This window comes from Calidris pugnax, unplaced genomic scaffold (assembly GCF_001431845.1).
Source record: "Calidris pugnax isolate Ruff unplaced genomic scaffold, ASM143184v1 scaffold28, whole genome shotgun sequence".
Lineage (NCBI taxonomy): Eukaryota > Metazoa > Chordata > Aves > Charadriiformes > Scolopacidae > Calidris > Calidris pugnax.
Window position 1 is genome coordinate 16,296,518 of NW_015090842.1, and position 23,070 is coordinate 16,319,587.

General features: G+C 40.5%; 1 protein-coding gene and 1 long non-coding RNA gene across 4 annotated transcripts in view; both read right to left on the reverse strand.

Moving 5' to 3' along the window:
* Nucleotides 1-15,935, reverse strand: part of SALL1 (spalt-like transcription factor 1) — a 32,287-nt gene extending 16,352 nt beyond the window's left edge. The window contains exons 1-2 of one of the 2 annotated variants that reach the window (XM_014942174.1): nucleotides 15,850-15,935; nucleotides 7,241-7,342 (exon numbers count right to left, since the gene is read on the reverse strand). The gene's annotated coding sequence lies outside the window, so the exon portion shown is untranslated. Of the gene's footprint in view, nucleotides 1-1,311; nucleotides 1,349-7,240; nucleotides 7,343-15,849 lie in introns of those variants that run through there. The other variant, XM_014942175.1, reaches the window with a different exon arrangement.
* Nucleotides 15,936-19,262: 3,327 nt separating this feature from the next.
* Nucleotides 19,263-22,635, reverse strand: LOC106888225. Of its 2 annotated transcripts, none has more exons than XR_001412075.1 (3): nucleotides 22,491-22,635; nucleotides 20,806-20,872; nucleotides 19,263-19,381 (listed from the first exon to the last, which is right to left on the reverse strand). It is a non-coding gene; the product is annotated as an uncharacterized LOC106888225 (long non-coding RNA). The 2 variants fall into 2 exon arrangements; XR_001412074.1 differs by lacking the exon at nucleotides 22,491-22,635 and adding an exon at nucleotides 20,992-21,105.
* Between the last annotated feature and the right edge of the window lie 435 nt (nucleotides 22,636-23,070).

Below are 23,070 nucleotides of genomic sequence, written 5' to 3' on the forward strand. Positions count from 1 at the left end.
GGAGCCGGTCCGGCCGCCGGGGTGGCCCCGCGCTCCCCCGGGGTCGCCGTTTGGGACTAATCCTGGACATTCAGAGCGGCGGGACCCCGCGGGCACCGCACCGCCGTGTCCCGCACCCCGCACCAAACTTTTACGCCCGGGCGTTACTTGTTACTTTGACGAGCAAATTTCACGATCTTGAAATAATAATTTAAAAAAAAAAGTGTAGTTGCGAAGGGGCTACAGACAACGCGATTATTTTTTTTTTTCTTTTTTTTTTTTTTCATCTCGTATTCCCCGCGCTCCCGGCAGGATGGCGGGTGTTCCCCCCGCACCCCCTCCGCATCTCGCCCGCCTCCCTCCGCCGAAAGTTACTCCGCGGAGCCGGGAGACGCGGGAGCGCAGGCGATTCCTCTCCCTCCACCCTGCCCCATCCCGTGCTCTCTCCTCCCACTGCCCCCGCTGGATTATTTACTCTGCTATACAAGCTACTCCTTTTTTTTTTTTTCCCCGTATTAATATTAACAAACTCCCTGTAAAAGCAAGAGGCTGATCAGATACAACTCATTTCAATTTCAAATGAGCCGGTAAAACCTAGAGAGCGAGCGGGAGGAGAAGGAGGGAGAGAGGGAGAGAAATCTTCCCATTCCAGGAACCGGCTCACTCGCGTTTTCTTCTCATTATTAAACGAAAGAGGCTGCAAAACGTTGAGCGAGAAGGGCGAAAAAACCCAAGAGCCGCAAAAACCAACCAAACAAACGCATACGAACCGAAAAAAGCCTCCCAGGTGCCACTCCAGTATTTAGGCAGCGCTGCAAAGTGGTCACTGACGCTTCTTTTCATTTTTGCACAGGGCGAGCCCCCTCCCTCCCTCCCCGCCGCATTTGGTACAGTAGATTTTGAGGGGAAAAAAAAAAAAAAAAAAAAGACAAACGAAGCTATCAGCGGGGATGATGTTGAAGAATGAAGATAATAATGTTGCTATAGGTGGTACTTCACATGACATTATTTTTCACTGAATATTTAAAGAGCCGTTTCGGCAGAGATGGATACACTCCGCGCAGGCTGTCACCCTCCTCACCCTCAGCCAGTGGGGAAGAAACCCAACCTGAACGTATAGAAAGGCGCCCGGTACTTATAGCTAGCCACGCACACAAAATACCCACGCGGATCTATTTACACATCTGCGGCTACATTTCTAACTGTACCCATCGCTCCGGTAGCTTCCCACGCTTGCTAACCCAGCCGCTCTCCCAAAATTATTCGCGTTTACCATTTCATTATACATTTGTCGATTTAAGCTTCAGACAAATTTCCCCAGATGCGCAGTACCTTTGCTTCGTGGCTGGAAAAAGGCGGCCGTGGGCTGGTAATTAAAAAAAAGCAACAACAGCAACAACAAGAAGAAAAACAGTGGTTTAAAGAAAAAGAAATTAATCTGCAGAAATTAAGTTTTATAACTTTTTTTTTTTTTTCTCGTTTCTCTTCTCCCTCGCTAGCGTATAAAGCGGCGCCTGGTATTTCATCTAGGACCGCTTGATTATTTATTGTTTGTTTTCCTCTCCTTCGCTGGGGGCCGGGAGGGGTGGGGAAAGGGTGGGGGCAGAGCAGCATTGCCAGGGCTAGAGAAAAATCGGTCTTTATTGTTGTTGATAGCAATACATCAATTAAACGTCATTGTCTCTAACAGAAGTTGTGAGAGTTCACAAGCGTAAATACTCGGATCTTGGGCTTTCCCTCGCGAAGCTCCAAATGACAGTGACAGATATTTTTTCCCACCCCGACACACCTTGGAGATTTTTTTTTTCTTTTTTTTTTTTTTTTCCCCTCGGGTTTTTTTTTTTTTTTTTTTTTTTTTTTTTTTTTTTTAATGGAGGTGGGAGGCTTTCTAATGTGCTTCAATGCAAATCAGCCTGGCTGGAAGACACCCGTGGTGGGGATCGATCTCCAGTTCATTGAGATGAGCACTGAAGGGAGATGGTAAACAGGGGATAATTTGCAGTTCATTCTGCCGAGAGCCGATTTCAATGAGATGCAACATCCTAGGCTGGATTATTGTTATTAAGGTTTGCGAGCAGGCACCAACACCCTCAAAACGCAGGGGTTAAAAGCTACACAATCCCCACAGAAGTTATAATAATACATCGTTAATAACGATCTGGGGGCAAAATCCAATTGATTTCATATTTTCTGCAAATTTCCACCTCTGGAGCAGCTGGGAGCGCGGAGTGCGGCGGAGGCAGCGGCTCTGCCGGCGGAGGCAGCCGGAGGGTCAGCCCAACCTGCGCCACCGCGCTGCCTCGCCGCGGAAATTAAAGCACTGTCAAGAAAACCCTTTCTCCGGATAATCGAACCATTCACTTTTTTTTTTTTTTTTTTTTTTTTTTTTCCCCCCCCCCAAAAAACCCCGTTTTTTGGGGGGGGGGGGGGTTTTGGGGTTTAAGAATGTAAGGCAAAATATCTAAAACTTTTTTTTTTTTTTTTTTTTTTTTTTTTTTCCTCCACACTGCAAAAATACCCGTTTTTCAGTGAGCAGGGCAGTTGTTGGGTTTGTTTTTTTTGTTCCCCCTCTTTTCCTCTTAATCTTCTATGTTCCCCTTTTTCTTTTCTTTTTTCCTTTTTATTTACTTAATTTTTTGAAACTCAAAAAGATACACTGCACAAGAGTTTCAAACGTCGCTACGAGCTGACCTCTCAAGTAAGCCGGTTGTTGGGTTTGGTTTTTTTTTCAGCTAATACAGGTTACACACATTTTAGAACCGCGTGTAATTAGGGGCTTCCAGATGCTGCAGTCAGCTGGGAACTTGGCTTTGTGCTCCCATGTATAATAAACTTTTTGAGCCAGTCCTGGGGCGCGGGTGCCCAGGGGCAGGCAGCACCACCGATCCCGAATTGTTTGATTATCAATAGCCCGCATCACGCTATTCAATACCGACATCGCAGGTCCTGTGATTCTGGGGCTTTAGGTATGACTACTTTTGGGGCCATGCTCTCAGGACACCCCTTTTCCCCCCCTCCTTGCTCTCTTCATTTTATTTTTTTTTTTTTATTATTAATTTATTTTCTAATGATAGCTCCCTATTAAAAAAAATAAAATAAAAAAGGGGGAGTGAGGGGGAATTGAATCCTTCTCCATTATTACTGACAACTAATAATTGATCATTGCTCAAACCCACAAGCTTTTAGCCGCATAATTGAATCGTAAGCAATACGGGTTGAGCCAAAGGAAAAAGGGAAAAAAAAAGAAAAAAATCGAGGGAAAGAGCCTTTCCCTCTCTCTCCCCCAGATCCCGGAGAATCGCAGTGATGGGGAACTCCCCCGCCCCCGAGATAAAACTGAACATGACTAATGCCATAACCGGCCAAGGTAGGATTATTTAATTAAATTCTTCCTTTGCACATTTGCTGCCTTTTGTTTGACCTGATGGCTGGCAAATTTTTACACCTAGCTGTCCCTTTTGAGTTTATTGATGAAGGTGCTTCTGAAATGATTATCAAGAGATTTACAGCCATCACTACCCACCTACGGGAAAAGTAGTAAAATCAATCCCTCAATCAATCAGACCCCTCTGTGCATATCTTTTTAATCTGCTCTTTTAGCTGTTTTATTACAACACGAGCATTAAATATGTTTGTTTCAAATTTAACACGAATGCCTCCGAAGGACTCTGTCAATTTAGACATAAATCATGAAGTAAACAAGCTGGATAGAAAACCCTCTTTCTCGGGCAAGGGAGTTAAAAGCCAAGGAATAAAAAAAATACCAGGAATATCCCACATCAGTGTATAGGCAACTATTCTGTACGTACAGCCCACAAGGCAGAAAAAACCCCCATACAGCAAGATAAATACACAGCACTGCAAAAGACTTCCATGCACTTTTACACAGAGAACCGAGAGAGCGCTAGCAATTACAAATACTCTCACAGCCTAAAGCCTATCACTATTTCCTCTATTTGATATCTTTTTTTTTTTTAATAGCAGAATGTCTTATTTCCCATGTTAAAAAATAAACTGGTTTTCTAAAGTTATTAGATGCCGTACACTGGAGAAAATACCTTAATTTCAATACTATTATTGATCCCAAGGTATTACTCTATCCCTTCTATACTTTTTTCCTAGGTTAAAGAGGGTATTTCAGGTAGGCTGCTCAGATCAGAAATTTTTCCCACTGATGTGTTACACAGTGGTCATCATATTTGGACAGAATGAGTCTATTAGTTCTATAGAGAACCAAGAATTTTATTTGATGCTACAGGGGAAGTTTTTTTCTGCGAGCCACATGCCTTTACGTCCCAGTTTAATTTTTTTTTTTAATATCCATATGTATCACAGCCATATAAAGCCACCGTGTGCCTCCACCATAAAACCAGAAGTTTAGAAATGAAGTGACAGTGATTTCTCCAGCCTCAGATACAAAATTTTAAAAACCATTCTGGGCTGCAAAGACATCTTCCAAAGACATATTGTGATGTCTCTCATCACAGAAATAACTCTAGGTAGAACAAAAAAAAAAAAAAAAAGACACTGAAATATGTACATGTCAAAAGAAGAGTAATGAAAAAATACATCTGATACCAGATGATGAGATATAACTAGCTATCAGTCAAGATTTCCTCCAAACACCTTGCTTTAAGAAAAGTGCCTTTATACAGTAGGAAAACTTCACAGTCACAATCGCTGTGCACCCAGGTATCTATTCACGAGTGTCTTAGTGTTGATTTAAAAAAAAAAATTCATAGCTATCATTTCTTTATCAAAGTACTATTTAAAATAGTATAAAATATGGAGGTGGGAGCCATTTAAATCCATGTGAAGGAGTAGGACTTAGAGATGTATATTTTCAAGGATATCTAAGGAAAAAAATATGTTCTTAAAAAAGTGTTCCCTTAGGATTTGCCTACCTTTGAAACAAAATTGCACAAAAATTCTGTAGTCTGTCAAAATACAAGGCCAAAATTTCACGTGGCAATTTCCTCTGAAATAGAACCTACAGATGATTTTCTACAAGGTAATCATCTAACAAAGGCTTATTGTTGTCACAAAAAGATTTTCACTGTCAAATCAGATTTACAGAGTGTGCATTTTTATTTACTTTTTAAGGTTTCTCTCTAATCTGGAGAATATGCAGCGATTACGGGATAAACATGTCTCAAACCTCAGGGGAAACGTTGCTTGGAGCCTCCCAAATTTCTTGACTGACAGAAGGAACCCGACAAACCCCCTTCTCATTTTCGCGCCATATTTTTGATTCAAATGTAGCGGAAGTATTTGTGAGTACACACATTTTGTTTGCATAATATGGAGGTGCCCTGATTAACGCATGGTGTTTACAACGTGAAAACTGTCCTACTCTCTGCATCAACACACCAAGCTGGCCTGGCAGCCACTACTTGCAATAAAGTAAATGCCTCATGAATAACATTCCGCTTTCCACGCCTGAGCTAAGAACAGCCCTCGCCATCCACCTTTTGCTCCCAGTTTGGGCCAGCCCGTTAACAGAACTGGTCTGCAACGGGGGGTGTGCAAATCGTGCCCCTCTGCGTGTAAGTGTGTCTGCTCACACGCTTGCACACACGTGGTCTGGGTCTTGTGGGGGAGCCCGTTTCCTCGTGGAGCAATCCGATCCCCCAGCCACATTTTTGCAGTTTGCTTTTCTTCCCACTAGGGATCATTTAATGTTCAGACGGCAACAACAGCCATCACCTACCTCAAAAGGTAACCCCAGGAGTTTCTGATTTATTAGAATAATTCTGCAGCAGGAAAGAGGGGGAAGAGTTGAGCACCGAGCTGCCAGCCAGCTCTTACTGAACTATCAGCAGATACTACATCAGTGACCCAGAGATAGCCTTGAAAACTACCGCTCCATAAATCCGAGATCATACAGTTGCCACCTAGAAGATGAAACTCACAATTTCCTTTCCTTCCTTAAGAAAAGCTCAAGCCACAACATTCAGACAGACTTAAAAAAGACCCTTCCTCACAAATCCAGAAACCAGATTTGGGTTCAGAAAAATTGTTTCCATCCTTTAACGTGCTTTATACGGCAAGCTGGGATGTTCAACCTGGCTGTACGAACTATTTCTTGAATCTCACCCTGAGTTTCTTATTCTGTGTTTTGGTCTTTCTTCACAGAACTTCAAACTCCATCTCAAATGGAGTGTCCCAGATTGCAGAACGCGTTTATTTGCATGTTGTAAGCAGCTTTCTGCAGTCTAGCCGGCTCTCCCCAGGACTGAACGCAATCATTAAGCTCATCTGAGCTCTCTCCTCGCCACTGACAGTCTAGAAGCACTGCCTCAATAAGGATTTAAAGCTTGAGTAAGTTTTAGATCATAATAAAGGCATGTAGTGCAAAAATCATACATGGGAAGACAAATGTAGCCCCAGTCTGTGCTGGCTCAGCAACTCAACCATCATTATGTCATGGATGTACTGCAACGGGCGACGCAAGAGGGGGAGAACCATACTTGAATATGACGGGGAAAACTTACATCAAACACCAGTGCTTATTCTACCTCCATTGGTAAAGCTCAAGCAAACATCATAGACTCGCTTCTGAGACCACGAAAAGCCACTTTTCTTGTCATTCTACCTCCATTGTAAAGCTCAAGGAAACATCATAGACTCGCTTCTGAGACCACGAAAAGCCACTTTTCTTGTCCTCAGAAGTTTGCCATGCGAGTGAAACTCAAGGTGAAACTCATCCTTGTGCAGGCAGCAGAGCACTGAGAAGGCAGCAGGGGCAGCCTTCCAGTCCAGAACTGCCCAGGAGCAGATTTCCAGCAGGGGCTGGAAACTGTGAGGATGGAACACGTTATTCCTGCCCACTGTCCCTCACTGCCCCACGCCTGGAAGACACTCTCCCACTGGCTGAACTGGGGTGACAGCGGGTGGGCTCTCCCAGCCCGTGTTGTGCTGGTGTTAGCAAAAACATTTGCATGAGATTCCTCCACCAGCAAGGGATGGAAATCTCCTGCGTGGGGCAACAGTGCGTGGTTCGGCAACTTCCTAAGCTGTTCCAGCTGTTTGCAACTAAAGTATGTCTCTAAGCCCCCAGTCTATACAAACCCATTTCTGAGAGGAGCTGTATTTGTGGGAGTGTGCCAGATCAGGCCCATTACTGACTTCAGACGAGCATAAACAACCATTACATAGAAAAAAGACCTAAGGAAGGCACCAGGGACAATGATTAGCATGTAAATAACATACCTCTTAGTAAGATGTCTTTTGTTAATACCTTTAGTTGAGGGTTGCATACCTTGGCACTCCCATGCATTTTAGGGCTTGAAGTCCCTCGCGCTCTCTCTAGAGTTTTCTCAACCTGGCTTCTTCTGCAGCTGAAGCAGCTTCCATCTTCCTGCTGCACGAAAGCACAAGCAGAGCTATAATATGCAAAACCAACAGTTTTATGAAAGCATAGAGCCAAATGCATTATGAATTAAGTGGAATTAAACAAAGGATAAATATGGTCCATTCCCACCCCCTTTCAGGACTGTCCTCTCTGGCACTGTACGTGTAACCTCACAGCACAGTGACGCTGCCGCACGCACTCCGTTCGAGCACTATCATTCACTTACTAGAATTTTCTAATAGCAAAATTCAATTTCAACCAGTGCTGCTCTCCAAGGGCCACCAGACCTGTTGCTCCTTCGCCCCACCAGTAACGGATTGGGCTAGAGCAGGACAAGACCTGCCCACGTTCAGCGACGGGAGGCACAACCGAGCAGAAGCAATTAGGTCAAATCAGTGCAAAGGTAAAAAGCGAGATGGACATAAGCCTAACGGGGGAGAGACAGGTAAATCTACATTCAGGGCCAGCCACGCAGAGCACGCAGCTGCCTAGGGCTGCAGAATGTTTAGTAACACTTTCCTGAGGTAGTGACTGTGCCTTGCGAGGGGCCTACCTTTCATGTTTTGCCTAGAGCAACAAAATGCTGTAACTGGTTGCCATATTCGGGGAAGCCAGCAGGAACTGCTTGCTGGTGACTGGGGAAAGCACTCCCTGCTTCTCTAAGCAAAACAACTATGACATTCAGGAGTAGAGCTCCCCAAACCACCTGTTCAAATCTGCTAATCTTGGCTTTTCAAGAGGATTACTCAAAGACAATGGAAATACTAAATAACCAAAGACAAAAACTGTTCCTGGCAATTTGCATCCATCTTTTTTTGTGATAGCATGCAATGATTTTGGCAATAATTGTAACCAGTAACACACTACAGAAAGTTCTCATGAGATTGACTCTCCTTTCAGAAATGAACTGTAGAATATGCTTTGCATTTCTTATTATTCTGCTTCCTTATTGTCATTCTCATAAAATCAATCAAAGTGATATCTGGAATATCTAGAAACAGCCAAAATTTAATCTGGAAGAATTATACACAAGTATATCAGCACTGGAAGTGTATCTGCCTAAAGGAGCTATGTATCACTACAGAGAATGCAATGTTCTATGTTTGAAGCATTGGTATATATCTACGAGATTACACTAATTCCAGTGTAGAAAGGTGACAGTACAGAATACTGCTTGGAAACACCCATGTTATAAAACTAAAACTAAATATATGCTATAAAATTTGAAATGAATTGAAAATACTTTCATTTCATGACAAACCATATTGTAGATGTTTACGTAGTATTCAATAAATATTAGCCATAAATCTTAATCTACCCCCAGGTTTTGCTTGGCCCAAGACTGGAAAAATCCAGGTGTCAGCCCAAACTTTGTATCCCTTTTAGTGCCAATCCCAGTCCCCATTTAGGTAGGCAGGTCATCAGCAGTAGGGCCACGTGGCCGAGGACCAGGGCCAAAACTGCCTCGGAGACACTTGGCCTCAGTGGGCCAGTGGTCCTGTTTGCATGTGGATCCTATGACTTCAGGATGTCCAGGAGGTTTGTGTCTAAATCTTGTCATCATCTTAGAAGAATACAAAGGGAAAATTTGTAAAGTTTCCCTTAAATAATTTTTTTTCAACCCCCATGGATGTTACTGGATAGGGATTTAGTCTATCCCAATAAAAACAGTTGCACTTTCCAATACATAGCACACAGATTTATCAAGTTGCTCAAATGCAAAGTATTCTAGGTTCCTTGAAAATGAAATGTTGGACGAGATGATCTTTCAAGGTCCCTTCCAACCTGGGCTGTTCTATGAATCTATGACAGGGCAACATGATTTTACACTGGACTATATTATTTGCATACTTTCTGCTTTATTGTATCTTTCAAAATCAAACAATCAATATAATTTGGACTTTATTGTGGAGAGAATGAAACTGCTTGACTGACACATGATGGTGAACTAACTGCATTAGAAGCTCTGGCTCTTTTATTTCTCTTTCGCTCAGGAAAGGGCAAAAAATCTGGATTAGTTCTGTGCAAAATTGCAGTACTGCAGGCTAAAACTTTCCCTCTCAATCTAAAAACTTTCCTTCTCAATTTAAATTCATTTTAAATTGTTATGCTTTACAAACTTCCAAATGGGATTCTAATTGTTGACAGACATTTTACATTACATGTGTCTATCACTTTGATTTAATATGCATTTTCAATGAAATTTAAAAAAGGCCTCTAAGGTGGCAATTTAACAGCAAGACATGCTGTGAATTTTAGATATAAAAAATATCTAGTTTTCAAGGGTTTTTTTGTACATGTGAAAATGGCCCTCTAGAAAAAAAAAATAAAAATCAGAGAACGTCTGTATGGCTGAATTATCAGAAGCTAAATATCTCCAAGAATATTACCTACTGTTTTAGTCAATCACAGTCATCAGAGGCAAACCAGATTTTACATTTATGCAGCATTTCAGTAGTGCATTTCAAAAAGTATTAACCATGAAAGAAATAAAATGTATTTGGAAATCCTATGTCTGGTTTATTACATCTCATGACCTGATATAATTTTCTTCTACAGAAAACCCACATTGAAATGTCTGTAAGTAATAGGTACTCCTTGTCAACTTTGATAAGAGACATTTGAAAGGAATTCCAAATGTATTCTGAAAGATAAGAGCAAAGCTGGCTTTCCTGTGTCCCTGCAAGAGAGGAAGCCAGACCTAGGAGAGCATACAAGCTACAGAAGAGACCTGTTCTATATCAAGTCAACTTTTGAAATCATCAAAACTGTAGTTAACATATAGGCTCTAACCTATAGACATCAACAGCACAGTGGGAACAACTCTCCATCTCTAACTTAGAATTTGTTAAACAAAATATTAGCTGCTTTTAAATACTTGCATTTTCTTCATAACTTTAATACAAACATCTTGGCTTTGGCTTATTTTATATAAATAGCTTTAGATCATCTTGGTTTAGCGGTCCTGCAGGGTGTCCCAAAAACTGCACTTGATGGCAAGAATAAACAATCATTAAACTTCAAAGGCTGCCAAAAAGTCTAGTTATTTTGATTTAGGGGAATCATTTAAATTAATCCCTATGTTTGTGCAGAAAATATGTAATGTAATCCATTTTTCTGTCTCCAGCTTCAAGTCACTTACCATTGGAAAAAAAAAATTGCTTTACTAATGTTTCCTGTCTTGAAAAACCGGGGAAAAAAAGACGACTTCATATCTTCTTAAAGAATTCTGGCTTGGTGACACTGAGAAACAAGTATTATAATACACAACAGTGTACTTACATCTCCACATAACTGCTGTTAAAACTAACACACACAATAGAGCTCTTCAGTGGGAGCAGTAAAACCAGATTTTATGTATGTGTGTGTATATATATAATCTTTTTTTTAACAAAAGAGCCAATTAACTTTTTTTTTTTCGAATGACTTTCTGCCTTAGCACCCCAACTCAGCTGAGTACCCTTGTGCTACAGAAAGCTCATGGTCACCTTTGTAACATGTTATTTTTTGCTGAGCCCCCCTTTAAAATTGGGGAGAAACTTGAATAGGATGAAGAGCTTGGTTTTTGATTTCATTTTTACTTTAAAATTAATCACTCTTCAGCTGAAAGAAGTATGTAGAGCATACTCTGTCAGAGGCACCAAGGAAAAAATAAAAGGAGTGAGAACCTCAGCTATTGTAAATCACTGTAATGCCACTGAAGCCAATAGGACTATGTCAATTTAGACTAGCTGAGGTTATGGCCTAATATTTGTACTGAAATGTTGAGGCTATAGCTGTATCCCTGAGCTGTATAAATATTTGTTGAAAGCTGACTGTTAGGGTGCAGGGGCTGGATTGCTCATCAGAAAATAGCTAGGAGCCTTGTCTTTTCACCTTTCTGAAGGAAACCTTCCATTTTTTTTGGGGGGGGGGGGGTGTGGGAATTTTGCCTGACTACAGAGTACAGATAGGACCCTTCTAACTTCGCGCAGGGATTATACTGTGTACAGTGAAACAGTCATCTTCATCTGGACTTTTGAACTTGCACCCGTCTGACTGCCCTGCTCTGATTCATGCAATGTACTGTACATGAATGACCAGTAATGTTTACAAAATGAATTAGTTTGACTCCAACTCTCTAGCCAGAAAGTAATCAAAGTGAAGAGCCAAGCTATTTCTGAAATTCCAGCTTCCCTAGCTAGAAACTGCACGCTCTGTCTCGCTAATCAGCGTATTAGTGTAAAATGTACACGTTCTATAGAGGAGGACAACTAGTAACAGCAGTGATTCTGAGCGGCGTACACACATTAACTATTCCACCCCCACACTCTGCAGTGGGCAGATTGCAGCTGATTGTGCTGATTGCAGCATATGGTACAGAGACAAAAATGTCTACGTGAAAATGTCTACCAGTAAGTGGTTAATCTACAAGTTGTAGTGTTGGTTTTTGTTTGTTTGGTTGTTTTTTTCCTAAATTAAATTCCAGTTAACATTTTATTTAACTTTTTCAAAGCCAAGAATTCATAGATATGTATCTTCAGGACTCTCCTTATGCAAATATTTTTAGTAAGGGCATTCATAGCTGGTGCCCCTAAAGTCTTGGAAGCTATGGTTTATTTTCACATCAACCATCCTAATTTAAGCATTCAACAACATCAGAACCATCCTTAGAATAATCTTATCTTATAAAACCCATCGGCCTTCATTAGATTTAACATAAAAACTACCATGAAAGAAAACAATGTTACTTAAGCATTTTCTTTGGGATAGTCTGAAACTCAAAATGGATCACTGAAATTTCCCTCAGAAAAGCAGCCTCCTAATCTGAAAAGCACCTCTTCATATAAAGCTGGAGATGTCCCAGAACCAAATTGTTTGCTCCTGGAAAGGGTTAGAGCTCCACAGAGGGAGCACATGAAATAAGGCTCTGTTGATTTTCCATCAGAGCACCTGAACCACTTCCCCCGCCCTAGTCTGTCAAAGCAAAATTAAAAGAAAAATAAACCCTGATTAGCATATGAGCTCTTCATTTGATGCAAATCGGCACAACTCTACTGGATATCTGACTTATTGGGGACTTACCACCAAGAAGATCTGGGCCAGGGTATTTTAACGGTGATTTCATGTGGGTGGGTGAGAACCTGATTCTTCATCCTTATTCAGGCTGGAAACAAGGAATGCACTACAGAGCTATAGATCAGTTGAGAAATTGATTTTTTTTTGCAGGGAGGGAGGCTAAAGAGGCTCAGTTCTTCCAAAATTAGCAACTGCTGGTGTGGTGTGTAGCTCAAGCCAAATGACAAGTGACCACGGTGCTGCCCAACACCTCCCCATCCGTATCATAGCTGCACCCAGCCCCTGCTAGCTTTTATTTCCAGGCTAAGCTTGCAAATCCAGAGGACTGGTAAAAATGAATAACATCTGAATAAAATAGCTTGGCAGGATATCTTTAACATTACCTACAAATCAGAGGGTAATAAATAGTTAAATTTAGCTGTAGCTTCTCTTAAGTAGTTTAAATGTAAGTCAATACTTTTGTCTTTTGTTGTCTCAGGGCTTCTACAGGGGCAGAGAGAATTTCATCAATGATCTTTCCACACTTTATAGCATTATGCCTTTGTGCTGTTATCCATCTGCACCCTTATCTAATGTGTTATCAGCTGTATGAAAATAACCATCAGTCCCTTCACCCCACAGCGAGTATCAATAGGAAGAATGACAGTGGCTAGTTTGCACACTTGAAATGGTTTATTTGTTGCAATCCTGTGCACAAGATGTTTATCAGTAAGCACCAGACAGCCATGCAGAAGAAGGAGCCTTAATTCTGTCTGAGACAGCCTCTTATTGCTATTGATAGTTAGCATCAGTGTCCAGTCTGAGAAATGGAAGTGCTGCAGGCAACTTCAGTCAAGACACCCTATTGATCTACTGCTTCCTTTGCCTCCCTGAAGCTAGAGAAGAAAAATAAAAAGGGGAGGAAAAGCTTGCTGTATAAGGGGCAATGCAGCAGTCTATGACTTCCCATCATTCAAAAGGGGTGTGTATGTGCATGGCTATTCCTGATATTCAGTGCCTCAGACAACTGTAAATCACATGCAGAGCCATGATAAATATAAATGTCAATGTGTTGGAAATGTCCTTTATATAAGAGGTGTCACCAGAACTACATTTTTAGCATGAAACATTTTTGCTGCTTTTTATTTTTCATTGACTTATTGTGCTTCTGTTATATCCTGTCTAACACAATCAATCTAAAGCATAATATCTGAGAGTCCTATTCATAAATAATACATATTTGGGTCATTTTCATTTGTATTCTACAATGAAGATTTACAAGCCAGAAACAAAACAAGAAACAATGTGTGGAATGCTCTTATTCAGTGGATAAGAATATATTACTGTGATCAATTAATCTGCTTTTCTCTGCATTAGGTGGACATCTTTATGGTACATCCATAAGGGTTTATAACTTAGAAGAGACAGAATCAGCTCCAAGGCTCTAACATAAAATGCCTCTCTCTTCTCAGAAAAGAGAAACTTTTCCAAAGTTTTTTTTTCCAATGGGAAATGTGTTAATTTTGGCAAACTCAACCACAGTAATACCCCACGTCTATCAACATAGTACATCGCTCTGCCCTATACGCTACCTTTCGTGGTAAATGAAACAAAAAATTGACTACATTATACCATAGATAAAAGTCAAAATAATAATTCTGGGGATTTCTATAGTGCCATTCATCCAAAGGTAGGCACAGTCTACTGCAAACCCTTAAAATTAATTCTAAAGGATGGCAAACTGACACACAGAAAGGTTCCAGCTCTTTTCTTTTTTTTTTTTTTTTGGCCAAAAATTAGTAGGCAAAATTAAGAATAAAGTAATAAATCTGTGTGCATATAAATTGCAGGAGCAAATTGTAACAAGAAAGGTGAGAGAATGACTTGAACTGGTATTCATATACCAATATCTCATATAAGAAACTACAGTCACCTGTGCAGTCACCAGTAGAACTGGTGTCGTGATGATGGGCCATGTCAGAGGAGCAGCAGTAACGGCCCAGATATTTATATATTTTCCTTGCATAGAAGGAGCAAAAGTTAGGGCTTGGCGAGTAAAAATTAGTCAGTGTTACTTTAGGAAGGAAAGCCAAAACATGCAAGAACTTTGCAGGCAATATAAACCGGTGAGAAAAAGCTGGGGTGAACGGTGGGAGCGAGGACAAGGCTGGCCACGGTGGTGGTTCCCCCTTTGCCTCCAGCCCCGAGAGATGCAGGCTGTGCTGTGCTCCCTGCATCACACTGTGCTCCTCAGAGTGGCTTATTGTGTTCGTTTTTCAACTCTGGAAATTTGCTACAAGCGCATCTCAGATAAAAAGTGAAATGAGTTTTGCAACTACGGCAAAAAAAGCAATTTTACATTTCATAGGCCTTTTAAAACCCTTTTCAATAGAAAATAAAAATAACAGTAAGGGGGAAAAAAAAGGCTACATTTCCATTCCCGTTTTTATAGTTTGACGTTGCAGATGTTTCTGGGTCAGAGGTGAACATGTCTTTAGGTGTCAAAAGATGCAATAACCTGAGTCAAAAATGGCCCAGTCCCCAGAACCGTGACTGTGTGCCAGAATATCCCCACCTCAGAAGCTTGCTGGCAGCAATGTGCTCCAGGTGTCTTACACTACACAGACCTGGTAGTCATTTTAATATTTTCCATGCTCAAGTAAATGGACTTGATGTGTGTTCATCAAATGTGGGAAAATCCCACAGAATTGTGTGCCATCTGTTTATAGGTAAAAGCTCTGCTTCGCTGACAATTTAGTGCAAAATCAGAAAACAGAATGAAAGCAAGCATGCTTTTGTTTTGTTCTGTTTTGGTTTTATAAATCCGAGGCTTAACGTCATATCAAAAAAACTACCAAAGTTCAAAGGTTCATTCTGTTTGGATAACGTTGTCGTCTTCAGATGTATGAATATTACCTGAGCCCCACGGAGCTCTTAAAGCTGCACCACGTGGCTACAACCTGCACCCCAGTGAAACCCTGAGCACACACAGGATTCAGCAGGACATGGTGAGGGTGCAAGGACCACACCTTGGGCAGATGGACGTCTGCACTGGTGCTCTGGACCTCTGGTTGGCCTCAAGGGAGAAACTCAAGCTCAAGCAAAAACTGAAAGCTCAAAAAAAAGCTCATTTAGAAAAAGCATCACCTTATTTTACTTAACACCCAATACTGCATTTGCTTTTCTGTTAGAATTAAAGCCCAGTTTAATTCAATTGATATGGTAAATGCCAATCAAAGTGTCCATCTTTATTGTTTTGGTCTGTTTTAAACAAGACTGTCAGAAAAAAGGCAGTTATGTCTGAGGTCCTGGAAGCAGCTATGATATTAAAAGAAGGGCTGTGGTCACAATAGTCTTCAGCACCAGTTGATAGACATCAGAAGAGGAATTTGAGACCTTTCTTGTCCTTACATTCCACATGGAACATGCGCTTATACTTTTCTATAGACAACTGATAACCAGACTTGAGAAATTTATACCTGAATATGAGTCAGACGTTGTCAGAAGATGATGTCAAAAACTGTTTCAAAAGCATTTTTTCATTATATCCCATCGGGGAGTGAGATCTTCTCTTGGGTGAAAGACGAGTGAACGCAGCTGGCAGAGGAGAAAGACATCAGAAGGAAACGAATTGACAAAGCTAATAAAATCCAGACATATGCAATCTAAAATCTCAAAGGGGGTTCAAGGTAAGCGAAAAGGACACTATAGCATCAAATGCTGTTAAACCATCCAATACGACCTGAAGAGAAGACAGAACAAAATCTCTGTAGAGACACGCGCCAGATGCTCAGCAAGGTAGGTCAGTGAATCTTCACCGAGACAGGCTCTAGGGCTTTACATGGGCTTAACCCTGCCCCTAATGGCCTAAATAGATATTTTAACCTTGCCACCAGCATTGTACTAGGGTACCAAAGTTGAGAAAAAGAGTTTGAAAGTGCCTACGGTCAGTTAATTGGGAAAACAACCAGTTCCCCACAGCACAATCTACCCCATTTGCCAAAAGAGACAAGTTTTATACGTTTCAATCAGAAAAGCACAACTCCTCCAGTAATGTGGCCGAGACATTTACTTTGAAAATGAGGAATCTTATTTCCAAGGTCAATCTGAGGTTTCCTGGGTTCAGACTAAAATACTTTGCGGGGCCAAAGAAATATTTACTGGGTTCTAGGGAGCAGGGAGTGGATGTGTAGTTTGAATATATTTCAAGTCAGCCTGGGAGGTCTTTTTGTTTTTATATATTTGTGTCTCCTCAAACAACCTTTTTTTTTTTTTCCCCCCTGAGAAATTGGAAGTGAAGAAAATGATGGCATTTTTTTGCCAGTACATTTTAGTTTGGTCATTTCCTGCATTGAGCCAGAGAACCTGTGTTATTGGCACCTTTTCCAGAATGTATTTTCTTTCCAGTGCATCATAAGAAACTATATAGTCAAATTTTGCCCAAGGGTTGCCATTCCTTTTGTGTTAAACTAGAAGGAGTTTCTGTATAAAGCAATGGTTTGCTTTATGTGACCTTTGACAGTGGGAGTGTTAGGAGAATGACATTATGTGTTGTAGGGCTAGTGCTAGGCGGAGCTTTGTAGGCAGTCGTAAATTAAACAGCAGCATTTTACAAATGAGCTCTGTAATGAGTAGGTGATTGGAGGATGTGCTACTGCATGCTGGAGATTAACATCCGAATAGAGAAACTATCACGTAGCCCAGGAATTGCAGTAAAAGGTGAAAAGAAATATTCAATATTATCAATCATATTAAAAAAAAAAAAAAAGAGAACTTCTTACAGCTGCCAAAGGAGCCTGGGAAAATTAATGTGTTTGTGTCAGAAAGACTGAGAACACGTGAAATAGGACTACAGTGATTGCCAGAATCTTACTTGCCTGGAGAGATAACATTGGACATCCAGTATAACTAGGCAGGTGCCAAGAATCCTCTTGTGGATGCTGTGGAGCAGGTTTCAGATGTAAGAATGTACAACTCTCATCCCCTGGCCCTCTCTGCCGTTTCTGAGTTGCTCATTAAACCAGGGAAACCTCCAGTGAGGTGTGATGACCTGAAAACAGAGAGGAGCTAAAGAATCAATGTTTTAAGTAAAACAGCAATTATAAAAAGATCTACAGCTCCTTCCATGTAATCAGGTAAATTACCAGGAGTAGCATAAAGCACCTAAATCGGAGAAAGAGTGGAGGAAGGGGGAGCGGAGGGGAAAGAAGGTCCCTTGGGAGATATCCGATAGGATGCTTAGTCTGTGTAGAGGGCACAAGGTTAAGTGAAAATGAGATGAAGGAATGATCAGATATAGTCAGATCAGAGACAGTTAAATAAAGGAATGTGCTAACCTAAGACGAATGTGAAGACGCGTGCCCGCGCTGAGTGGGCTGGTGGAGCCAGTCTTCAGCAGCTCAGAACCAGAGAGGGGGAATCCCCAGTTCCCAGTCCATGCCAGTCCCAGCTGAAGCACTTCCCTGCAAAGATTCTTCTCTGCTACTCCAGTAGTGTAAAAGGATATTAAAATATTTCTAATTACATCTCCACTTTTTGCAGGACCTTTTTGACTACCGGTGTGATATAAATCATCCTTAGTGATGAGAAACAAAGTCATGTCTGTGCCATCTGCGGTTTTGGACAACGCAAAAGATGCCATTTAAACCATATGAGAAGTACTGAGAATTTCTTGAAAGCTGCAAAATTTGTTGGTTAGCTAATGTTTTCATGGGTCAGACAGCCCTCTCGTTAGAATGGGTTTCCATAACTGCAAACAACATTTGGTTAAAAGAGGTGCATAATACAAATAAATTCTTGGGACACAGTCTAGATAAAACTTTGTCAAATATTTTGGTAAATCTCCATTCTTAGCCTACCCAAAAAAATGGCTTGGCATAACAGACAGCACCAGAAAGCTCAAGGAGCATCTGTACTCACCAGGTCTGGAAGTAACTACAAAGAGTTCTGTTCAGAAGCCTTTGGTGGCTTACAGGCTTTACATTTTCTAAGAACAGCCTTAAATTTCTCACCCACAAGACGAAAGTTCAAATTCTTAGAAACATAATATAGAGGTCACTAGTTTTTGTGGTTTTTTGGGAGCTTAATTAACATACACGATCAGATCTGGGAGTTAGGAAATTAAAGCTTTAACTCGTCTGCTAGATGCTAATACTCAGGGAATATGCAAACAAGATTTCTGAAAATAAGTCTGGGTGCTCTCAACAATTTTGGCGTTACAGGTTTTTGAGGGGAGAAATTGTTGTGTGCTCTTCACAAGGAGTTTGATCAGTCATGGAATTCACTGAATCTAGCTGAACTTCTTATCTTTAAGACTAACACAGATCCCACATATATTTATGTCGACCCCAAGCTACAATGAAAGAAGTGTGAGTCTGTAAACGAGGAGTTTCAAATGAAAGAGGTGGCTGAAGCATTTTGACCCTATTCAATCAAGGTCAGTTTTCCTCTGAATTATACCTGTTTCTTTGTCTAGCGTTTTAGATACCTTCCAAGTGTCTATCGACAGAATTTCTAAGTGGTATTCAACAAGGTAGAAGAAAGCAAGCTGCTCACAAAACACCCCCATTCCCCATGTGATAAAAAGCAGCGTTCCAGAGGAAGAGACAAAAGAGTGTTTGGGTCCCAGTCCTATGTGCCTATGGGAAAGGAGCGGTGAAAAGAGGCCAACAGGGAAACAGGGACGGGAGGGAAGAGCACAAATCAGCTTTATGAGCTAGCAAATGATGGATGGCTAAATGCCAATTTGAGAGCAATCCATACAATTGAGTTTGCATTGTTGGGATTATTAAAGGTTATTTTACTTTTAATTTTTTGTGGTAGGTGTTCTTTCTCCTTCCTTACAGAAACCCTTGATTTTCACTCGCTAGATACTCAGATGCGCTTGTCATATCCAAAAGGTGATTTCAGTTCTTGGGTGCCAGGAAACCTTTCCACTGATCAAAACACAGCTGCCTGGGCTTGCTTGAGCTATTAATGGGTGCCACAACTCTGGGGTATGTCTGTCTATACCTGTGAAAATAGATATAATTAATATAACAGATATCATATGCATATGCAAATCCAGATGGTAAAAATGACTTATGGTAAGACAAGGTTTTCATTTGCCAAACCAGATCAAGATATCTGAATCACTTAATTAAGCATATACAATCTGCACTTGGACTACTGCTGCCACCAGTGACATCAGCATGCTCTTAATTTATTTTATTTTACATTGAGCTTGTTTGTTAATGAAAGATCTTAAGACGCACAATTTTTTAAACATATTTTAATTAGCTTTTTCCAGGCTGTCACCTCTCTGCAGCCTTTAAAAAGCTCTTTCCATTATTTCCCACAAGTTGCTTGGACATAAGATGGCAGACCATAGGACTACATGAATTGCCATTCAGTGGACACTGATTCTAGATATTAAAACAATGAGCAACTTTCTATCTGTTTTATATAAAATGCTTTCAGTGTAAGACAGGGAACAGAATATTTTCTTATAAATAACCTTTTTATCCATTACAGAAATGGATACCATCTCCTTTATCAACAAATAACAGAGAGAGGCAATATCTTCAGTGCACTTTATTATATTAATACATTTTGCATTACAATTTTATCTTCTTCACTTTGACATTTATTTCCCCTTTAATGAGTCAAAACGCCTAGCCAAGAGCTCTTGACTTTAAGCACATTCTTAACATCAGCATATTAACTGTCACATTCAGGCTAATAGGCTTAACTTATCCGTTTGAGATCTTTGTCAAACAAGACCTAAACCCCCTGATTTTAAAAAATTGATGTAAATGGAAACTTTCACTTTAGCAGCACTGGAAAGACAATAATGCTGCTTCATCTTCATCATAATATGAACATAGAGTATTATGGTTTTGCTCCCAGATACCTTTATCTGTGATAAGCACCTCTTCTGGTAATTAAAGATATTGAACACAAGGTAGTTTAACAGAGATTTTGAGGTCTTGATTTCAAGCAGTTAGTCCATTATGAACCCTTCATTTCATTTTCTTTTGTATTGTGAGGGCAAACAATTGTTGCAGCTTTCACCATGAGCTCAAGCATTACATTTTAGCAGACCAAGCTTAAGTGCATGCAGATGGGCACAACATCAACTTTTTTGAGGGATATTACAAACACAACTGTAAGCAAATTAATGTAAAACCAAGAGGGCCTTTTTTCATAATCCTGGGTAACTCTTAGCAAAGTTTCTAAGGACCTCAGGTTCCTCCCAGGAATCTACACGAAACAATTGCAGGTTTTGAATGTTTTGGAATTCTGACTCTTAAGACACATTAACATGAATCACATTATCAATGCAAGGGAAATCATAAATGGAAATATACTGCAGATATGATTTATTAAGAGCAATTTTAGAATCAGATTTTGCATTAATTATCACTATCTTAATGGAAGGAGATAAAACAATCTACCTGGCATTTAGACAAAAGTCCCATCCTTTTCCTGTCTCTTAATCCAACTCTGCAGGATTTGGGGTATCTGAAAAAAAAAAAATAAGGGTGATGGATTTTCTGTATCTACACTGATATATACACTGATATATACACTGGGTGAGAGCTCACTGCTGACGGGAGCATGTCTTGGTAGGTCAGAAGTACCTCTCGATATCAGGGGAAATGGATGCACTCTTGAAGACTGGGTCCACCAAAGGGTTTCTACAATCAAGCTGTCTTTCAGTGGTTATGGTATTTCTGACTTCTTACTCTCTTCTTGTGAAACTGGGAGATAGTGTGTGCTTGCTTCCTTGTTTGCATGTATGAGGAAGTGAGAGAAAAAGATATAAATTCTTTTAAGAATGAATGCCACATGAGGTAATTTCATCTGCCTGCCTGATTTGGCATTTTCAACTCAATTTCTCAGTTTCTTCCCACAAATAATCCAGCTTTTCCCAGTAATATGCACTGTTTAAGTGCTGGACATATGCTGCAATAATAACGCTTACAAATAATTACTCTAATGGGTAGAACAAATAACGCCAATTAGTTGGTGTGATGATGTTTCCATGACAAACTCCAGCTTTACGGAGTTGTTCATTTTTAAGCTTAAAAGCTTTCTGATATCCTTTGTCAGGCAACAATGTGACTTGGCCACCTCAATTCATCAATCTCTCTTGCCAGATGCACATAGCCATGGACCTGCTCTTACTTAAGTCAAGATTTCTATCAACACCCAGTGCAGAACTAAGTTTAGGCTTAACTGTAAACAGATATAATAAAGCTGATTTCCTCATGAATACTTATGAAATAATTTCATTGCCTATTTCCTGAGGAAACTTTAAAAAAATGGAAGTGTTGGTGTGCACATGTACTTTGTTACACATTGTCAAATCAAACCCCGGTTCACAATAACACCTCAGCCTGCTGCTGTTAACTCCAGGCCAATTAACCTCAGTCATCAAATACGATGGACTTACAGACATGCCTAAACTTAAGCTTAAGTTACATTCAGAATAGAAATGCTTTACTGAACTGAGAGTTAAACTGAGGCACGCTCTTGTTCAACCACAGAACACAGAGCTTCTTGATGGAATATGTAGGTGAAAACAAGTCCATGCAAGAAACTAAAATATTTGGTGTCTTAACAGTACTTCTGGGATGGAACATCCATGAACCTAATTCTTAATGCTTTTGCATTAAACTATTCCTCCCCGCACTGCATCAGGTATTACAGTAATACTGAACAATAGAAATTAATTAGGATGATTTTTAAAAGCTTTACATGTGTTTAAAATCTAAACCATATCACACCAGTGATTCTAGTAATTTTGAAGGCCCTTTGTTCTTCTCACCCTTCCTCTGCTAAGACCGACAGTTCAATCAAACAATCTTTTTTTTTGCATTTTGCATGTGATCTTGTTCCTCTCTGCACCACATCTTGACTAGAGAGAGAAAGAAATTCAAGAATCATGCACCACATCACCAATAAACTTTTTGGGTCTGCTGAAACAAACCCCACAGGTCCACTGAAATAAACAACAGGTATCAATGAGTTCATGACGATTCATGTATATCTGCACCATGTTCTGTCAGAAGGGATGGATGCTCTTTATCCAGCCTGGTATAAAACTCAGACACATCCCCATGAAATGCAGGCTTACCTCCCAATGTACTGCCACACCTTCCATTCTTCGGCTGACCCCTGATAACCTCTTGCTTGCAGACAGGGAGAGGAAGCTGGCAGCAGGAATGAACAAGTCTTCCACTTCTGTTGAGCAATGCTTCCACGGTCAAAGGATTTCAGAGATAGACAAGTGCTTTGCTAAATTAGGGATTTAAAACAGGAAAATGACTTGGGAAGACACAAGTCAAAAAGAGGGTGACTGGTTTTACCTGCTTCACCCAAACACAACCACCAAGTAACCAGAGTTGTTTGCTGGATATTAACCCACTGAGATGTTTCTCCATGCACATTTAATGCTTCTTGTAACCCATGAATTGTTTTCTCAAAGAGCACCCTTACCAGCCATCCTTGGTCGGAGTTGGAGACTGCAAAAAAGTGCTTTCACAATGTTGTACAGTTGTTCCTCCTGCCCGATGTCTCTGGAACAGGCACTTCAGTGCAGCTGCTTGAGCTTACAAGTTTCTCATTCGCTTGGACAGCTTCTTCACTGATGTTTAAGCTCTAGTGATATCACTGCTGGAGTATGTCAGTCACTAACATCTTGGAAACAGAGAAGG